At 41.1% G+C, this 7,943-nt stretch overlaps 1 pseudogene; it reads left to right on the top strand.

The window, feature by feature from the left end:
* The first annotated feature begins 2,947 nt into the window (after positions 1–2,947).
* LOC111545799 lies at positions 2,948–3,642 on the top strand (annotated as a pseudogene).
* Positions 3,643–7,943: the final 4,301 nt, after the last annotated feature.

Genomic DNA, 7,943 nt, shown 5'->3' with positions numbered 1-7,943 from the left:
AGGTATCTCATGTTTTTTCTTAAAAATGCACTAATCTTGTTCATGAGGGCTCTACCCTTATGACCTATTTACCTCCTGAAGGCCCCATCTCTAAATACCATTGTACTGGGCATTAGTCTTCAACATAGAATGCTGAGGATTCACATTCAGTTAATAGCAGCATCCTTGCCTTGTTTCTGACGTTAGGGGGAAAGTGTTTAATTTTCCTAAGTATTATGTTAGCTGCGTGATTTTTTTTTTTTTTTTTTTTTGAGATGGAGTCTGGCTCTGTCGCCCAGGCTGGAGTGCAGTGGCTGGATCTCAGCTCACTGCAACCTCCGCCTCCTGGGTTCACGCCATTCTCCTGCCTCAGCCTCCCGAGTAGCTGGGACCACAGGCGCCGGCCACCTCGCCCGGCTAATTTTTTGTATTTTTAGTAGAGACGGGATTTCACCGTGTTAGCCAGGATGGTCTCGATCTCCTGACCTCGTGATCCGCCCGTCTCGGCCTCCCAAAGTGCTGGGATTGAGCCACCTCGCCCGGCCAGCTGCGTGATTTTCTCAGATGCCCTTTATAAGATTAAGAAAGTTTACTTCTACTCCTAGTCTGCAGGGTGCTCTTTTATTTTGATTTTTTTTTTTTTAATTGAGACAGAGTCTCGCCATGTTGCCTAGGCTGGTCTTGAACTCTTGGCCTCAAACAATCCTCCGGCCTCAGCCACCCAAAGTGCTCGGATTACAGGTGTGAGCCACCATACCCGGCTTGAGTGTTCTTTTTAAAAATCCAGAGTGGGCCGGGCGCGGTGGCTCAAGCCTGTAATCCCAGCACTTTGGGAGGCCGAGATGGGCGGATCACAAGGTCAGGAGATCGAGACCATCCTGGCTAACCCGGTGAAACCCCGTCTCTACTAAAAAATACACAAAAAACTAGCCGGGCGAGGTGGCGGGCGCCTGTAGTCCCAGCTACTCAGGAGGCTGAGGCAGGAGAATGGAGTAAACCCGGGAGGCGGAGCTTGCAGTGAGCTGAGATCCGGCCACTGCACTCCAGCCTGGGCGACAGAGCGAGACTCCATCTCAAAAAAAAAAAAAAAAAAAAATCCAGAGTGGATGCTGGATTTTGTCAAATGCTTTTTCTATTGAAAAATTTCTATTGAAAAACCACATATTGAAAGTGATCATATGGGGTTTTTTTTCCTTCCTAGTCTGTTAATCAGTAAATTACATTGACTGATTTTTGAATGCTGAACCAACCTTGTATTCCTGAGATAAATCACAATTGGTCATGATGCATTACTCTTTTTAAATACATTGTCAAATTTTATTTGCTAATGCTTTGTGCTTTATTTATTTATTTATTTTTTTGTCTATGTTCATGGGAGATGTGGCTCTGCAATTTTCTCTTTTTTTTCCATAATGGGTTTGTCAGGTTTTGGTAATTGGATTGTGATGGCTCATAAAATAATTTGGAAAGTTTTCTTATCCCCTTTGTTTTCTGCAAGAGTTGCCTGAGGTTGGTCTTCTTCCTTTCTTAAAGAAAGCTAGGACTCACTCATGAAATTATTTGGGCCTGAAACTTTCCTTGTGGAAAGGTCTTCAATAACAAATTCAATTTCTTTAATATTTATGGATATTTATATTTTCTGTCTCACTTTGGGTCATTTTTGATAATTAGTCTTTCAAGGAATTCATACATTTTATTTGAATTGTTGAATTTATTGACAAAGTTATTCATAATATTATCACTTTTTATTCTTCAATGCTTGTGATATTTGTAGTGCTAACTCCTCTTTCATTCCTGATATTTGATAATTTGTGGGGTTTTCCTCTTTTTTTCTTGATATCTGACTAGAGGTTTATCAATTTTTAAAAATCTTTTAAGGCCAGCATGAAGGCTCGTGCCTGTGATTCCAGCACTGCGGGAAGCCAATCAAGGGGGATAGTTTGAGCCCAGGAGTTTGAGACCAGCCTGCGCAACATAAGGAGATCCCATTGCTACAAAAATTTAAAAATTAGTCAGATGTGGTGATATGGACTTATAGTCCTAGCTACTCAGGAGGCTGAGGCAGGAGGGTCACCTAAGCCCAGGAGTTTGAGGCTGCAGTGAGTTATGATTGCCCCACTGCGCTCCAGCCTGAATGACAGCAAGACGCTGTCTCTAAAACATACAATCTTTTAAAAGACTTAACTCTTCACTGTTAATTTTCTCTGTTGTTTGTCTGTTTTCTGTAGCATTGATTTCTACTTTTAGTTTTATTATTTTCTTCCTCTAATTAATTTGGTTTACTTTTCTTAAATTCTTTGTTTGTTTGTTTTTGAGACGGAGTCTCACTCTGTCACCTAGACTGGAGTCTGGAGTGTAGTGGTGCAATCTCAGCTCACTGAAACCTCCATCTCCTGGGTTCAAGTGATTCTTGTGCCTCAGCCTCCCAAAGTAGCTGGGATTGCAGATGCCCACCACCACGCCTGGCTAATTTTTGTATGTTTAGTAGAGATGGGGTTTCACCATGTTGGCCAGGCTGGTCTTGAACTCCTGACCTCAGGTGATCTGCCCGCCTTGGCCTCCCAAAGTGCTGGGATTACAGGCGTGAGCCACCGCACACGGCCTCTTAGATTCTTAATGTGAAACCATAAATAATTAATTTTAAATCTTTCTTTTTTCCTCATACAAGCATTTAAACTTTCTTCTTTTCTAATATGAGTATTTAAACCATAATTTTCCCCATAACGGCTGCTTTGGCTGCACCTCACAGATCCTTATATGTTACTTTTTTTTTATCATTCAATACAAAATATTACCTAATTTATTTTGGGTTTTATTCTTTGACTCGTGTACTATTTAGAAGTATATTGTTGCCCTTTAGCTGCCATCTTGCGTCTCCGCGTGCGTGCGCCTAATCTCAGCTGGTCCACCCCAGACCCCCGAGCACCAACCCTAGCCCCCCGCGCGGCCCCTTATTCGCTCCAACAAGATGAAAGAAACAATCATGAGCCAGGAAAAACTCGCCAAACTGCAGGCACAAGTGCGCATTGGTGGGAAAGGAACTGCTCGCAGAAAGAAGGTGGTTCATAGAACAGTCACAGCAGATGATAAAAATCTTCAGTTCTCCTTAAAGAAGTTAGGGGTAAACAATATCTCTGATATTGAAGAGGTGAATATGTTTACAAACCAAGGAACAGTGATCCACTTTAATAACCCTAAAGTTCAGGCATCTCTGGCAGCGAACGCATTCACCATTACAGGCCATGCTGAGACGAAGCAGCTGACAGAAATGCTACCCAGCACCCTAAACCAGCTTGGTGCAGATAGTCTGACTAGATTAAGGAGACTGGCTGAAGCTCTGCCCAAACAATCTGTAGATGGAAAAGCACCAATTGCTACTGGAGAGGATGATGATGATGATGAAGTTCCAGATCTTGTGGAGAGTTTTGATGAGGCTTCCAAGAATGAGGCAAACTGAATTGAGTCAAGTTCTGAAGATAAAACTTGAAGAAGTTACTGGGAGCTGCTATTTTATATTATGACTGCTTTTTAAGAAATTTTTGTTTATGGATCTGATAAAATCTAGATCTCTGATATTTTTAAGCCCAAGCGCCTTGGACACTGCAGCTCTTTTCAGTTTTTGCTTATACACAATTCACTCTTTGCAGCTAATTAAGCCGAAGAAGCCCGGGAATCAAGTTTGAAACAAAGGTTAATAAAGTTCTTTGCCTAGTAAAAAAAAAAAAAAAAAAAAAAAAAAAGAAGTTACATTGTTTGGGCTGGGCGCGGTGGTGGTGGCTCAGGCCTGTAATCCCAGCACTTTGGGAGGCTGAGGTGGGTGGATCACCTGAGGTCAGGAGTTCGAGATAAGCCTGGCCAACTTGGAGAAACCCCATCTCTACTAAAAAAATAAATATTAGCTGGGCGTGGTGGCGGGTGCCTGTAACCCCAGCTACTCGGGAGGCTGAAGCAGGAGAATCACTTGAGCTTGGGAGACGGAGGTTGTGGTGAGCTGAGATCTCGCGATCACCGCACTGCACTCTAGCCTGGGCAACAAGAGTGAAACTCCATCTCAAAAAAAAAAAAAAAGGAGAGAGAGAGAGAAAAAGAAGTATATTATGTAATTGCTGGATATCTTATTTTTATTGATTCTGAATAAAATGTCTATTGTGGTCAGAAAACATATTCCATGTAGCTTCATTTCTTTAAAGTGCACTGAGTTTTGCTTTACGGTCTAGCATATGATATGTACTGGTGAATATGCTATGGACATTTGAAAAGTTCTTTGTCTATTCTGCAATTGTTAGATGTAGTGCCTATATACTACATTTTCATTGGTTTATTTTTGGTCTAATTGTTCTATTAAGTGCTGAAAGAGGGGTGTAAAAATCTTCATGTATGATTATAAAATTGTCTCCTTTTTCCTTTAATTTTATGAATTTTTGCTTGGTGTACTTCCAAGCAACATACACATTTTATGATTTTTACTCCCATATAATAATGAAATGCTTCCTTCATCTCTGGAAATATTCTTTTTCTTGAAGTCTATTTGATGTTAATATAACCACTCCAGCTTTCTTATACTTACTTTTTGCATGGGATAACTGTTGTTTTTTTTTTCTGTTTACTTTCAACCTATATTTAAAGTGGGTCTCTTGTAGATGGCATATTATGAGTTTTGTTTTTTATTCATTAGGGCAATATGACTTTTAATTATAGTGTTTAGTGAATTCACACTAATGTAAATATTGATATGGTTAGACTTGGGATTAGCATTTTATGACTTTTTTTTTCTTTTTGAGGAGTTTCCTTTAGCATTTCATGCAATACAAAACCTATTTGTGATATTTTCTCCCCTTTGAAAAAAATATGAACGCACCTTTATTTTGCCTTTATTATCAAAGGATATTTTCACTATATTGTGGTCGCTAGAATTTTTTAAAGCTTTTTTCTCTTTTTTTTTTTTTTTTGAGACAGAGTCTCCCTCTGTCACCCAGGCTGGAGGGAAGTGGTGCAATCTCAGCTCACTGAAACCTCTGCCTCCCAGGTTCAAGCAATTCTTCTGCCTCAGCCTCCCAAGCAGTTGGTATTACAGGCACCCGCTGCCAAGCCCAGCTAATTTTTATATTTTGAGTAGAGACTGGGTTTCACCATGTTGGCCAGGCTGGTCTCGAACTCCTGGCCTCAAGTGATCTGCCCACCTCAGCCCCCCAAAGTGTTGGAATTACAGGTGTGAGCCACTGCGCCCGGCCTATAGCATTCTTTCTTTAAGCAAATTTTTAAAGCATTTTTGACCTCCATAATCTTTAGTAAGAATTCAGTGGCCAGGCGCAGTGGCTCACACCTGTAATCTCAGCACTTTGGGAGGCCGAGGCAGGCAGATCACGAGGTCAAAAGTCTGAGACCAGTCTGGCCAACATGGTGAAACCCCGTCTCTACTAAAAATATCAAAAAAAAAAAGGCCAGGCTTGGTGGTGGGTGCCTGTAATCCCAGCTACACTCTACTCGTGAGGCTGAGGCAGGAGAGTGGCATGAACCCAGGAGGCAGAGTTTGCAGTGAGCCAACATTGGACCACTGCACTCCAGCCTGGGTGACAGAGCAAGATTCTGTCTCAAAAAAAAAAAAAAAAAAAAAAAAAAAAAAATTTCGGTGGTCATTAAAATAATTGTTCCCTTACATGTAATATATTAGTTTTTCTTGTTCCCTTTAAGATTTTTCTCTTTACTTTTGGTCCTCAACAGGTTGATAATGATGTGCTTGAGAGTAGTTTATTGTATTCATTTTGCTTGGTATTTACTGAGGTCCTTGAATCTGTAAATTTGTTTTTCAAAAAAATTTGGTACATTTTAAGCCATTCCTTCTTTCTTTTTTCATTTGAGACAGGGTCTTGCTTGGTTGCCCAGGATGGAATGCAGTGGTGCAAACAAGGCTCATTACAATCTGGACCTCCTGAGCTCAAGCAATCCTCCTGCCTCAGCCTCCTGAGTAGCTGGGACCACAGGCATGCACCACCACACCCAGCTAATTTTTATTTATTGATTGATAGTGATGAGGTTTTGCCATGTTGCCCAGGCTGGTCTTGAATTCCTGGGCTCGAGTGATCCTCCTTTCTTGACCTCCCAAAGTGCTGGGTTTGTAGGCATGAACCACCACACCTGGCACCATTATTTCTTCACATACGTTTTCTGCCCTCATCTTACCCCTCTTCTTCTGGTATTCCATTTACATGGATGTTAATCTTTCTAATATGATCTCTTGGGTACCTGAGGCTCTGTTCTTCAGCCTGGATAATTCCCATTGATTTGACTTCAAATTCACTGACTTTTCTCCTTTTCTCTCATCTTCAATAAGTCCCCAGTATATTTTTTACTTCAGATATTGCATTTTTCAGTTATACAACTTCTATTTTGTTCTCTTTTTTTTTTTTTTTTTTTTTTTTTTTTTTTTTAACAGAGTTTTGCTCTATCACCCAGGCTGGAGTGTGGAGTGCAGTGGTGTGATCTTGGCTCACAGCAACCTCTGCTTCCCAGGTTCAAGTGATTCTCATGCCTCCGCCTTCCAAGTAGCTGTGCCACCAGGGTGCACCATCATCCTCAGCTAATTTTTGTATTTTTAGTAGAGATGGGGTTTTGCCATGTTGGCAGGCTGGTCTTGAGCCCCTGGTCTCAAGTGATTCACCTGCCTTGGACTCCCAAAGTGTTGGGATTACAGGCATGAGTCACTGCACCCAGCCTATTTTCTGTATTTTATTCATTATAAGTGTATTTTCCCTTATGATATGGAGCATAGTTAAAATAACTGTCTTAAAACACTTTTCTGCTGATTCCAACATCTGGGTCATCTTAAGGGCATTCTCCATGAATTATTTTTTCTCCTGATAATGCGTCATGTTTTCTTGCTTCTTATATACCAAGTAGCTTTGGATTGTATCCTGGACTTTGTGAGTGATAAGCTGTAGAAACTTTGGATTCTAGTATGTGTCTCTTAAAAGTGCTATTTTTGTTGTTTTGTATTTTTTAAAATAAACAATTGCCTTGGCTGAAACCAAACTGTAAATTCTGTCTCCTCTGTGGTGGTTGGCAGCTGATATGTCAGCTCAGTTCTTTTAGTCTTGGATGCATTGCTTGGGACATGCCCAGTGGATGCTAGTTCAGGAGGCATCCAGAGACTTGGGGACTTGGGCATAGTTTGCACATATAATTTGGGGCTCACCCTACCTAGTTCTTTCCTTTTTGGGAGTTACTCTCTCAATTTCCAGCTACAGTGGAAACTCTGTCTTGATTCTTATGTGGGTAAGACTGGATTTTCTTTTTTCTTTTTTTCTTTTTTTTTTTTTTTTTTTTTTTTTTTTTTTTTTTTTTTTTTTTTTTTGAGATGGAGTCTCACTGTGTCACCCAGGCTGGAGTGCAATGGCACAGTCTCAGCTTACTGCAACCTCCACCTTCTGGGTTCAAGCAATTCCCCTGCCTCGGCCTCCTGAGTAGCTGGGATTACAGGCACCCACCACCACACCCAACTAATTTTTTGTATTTTTAATAGAGACAGGGTTTCACTATGTTGGCCAGGCTGGTCTCGAACTCCTAACCTCAAGTGATCCGCCCATCTTGGCTTCCCAAAGTGCTGGGATTACAGGCATGAGCCACCGCACCCAGCCAAGACTGGATTTTCTATCCAAGTTTTAGTAACTCCACAGAGGGCAGACTATGCTTTACTTTTCTTTTGTGCAAAGAGCTGTTGAAATGTGCAGATCGCCCAGTGCCTTTCCCTTCTTTCAAATGTCATTTTCCTCCAGCTTCTGCCTGCTTGTTGGTTGCTCTCTATGGCTTTCAGATATTTGTTTACCATATTTTGCAAGAGTCTATGGTTGTCATCTGAGGCAGGATTGGTTTGATAGAGATTCAAGCTACTCAGCTGTTGGCAAAAGTCGAACCTATTTTACCTGCTTTTTATTCTCTTGGTTTTCAATCAAAGCTTGTCTTTTGTG

Source organism: Piliocolobus tephrosceles, chromosome 14 (assembly GCF_002776525.5).
Source record: "Piliocolobus tephrosceles isolate RC106 chromosome 14, ASM277652v3, whole genome shotgun sequence".
Lineage (NCBI taxonomy): Eukaryota > Metazoa > Chordata > Mammalia > Primates > Cercopithecidae > Piliocolobus > Piliocolobus tephrosceles.
This window is presented reverse-complemented; position numbering and strand designations above follow the sequence as displayed.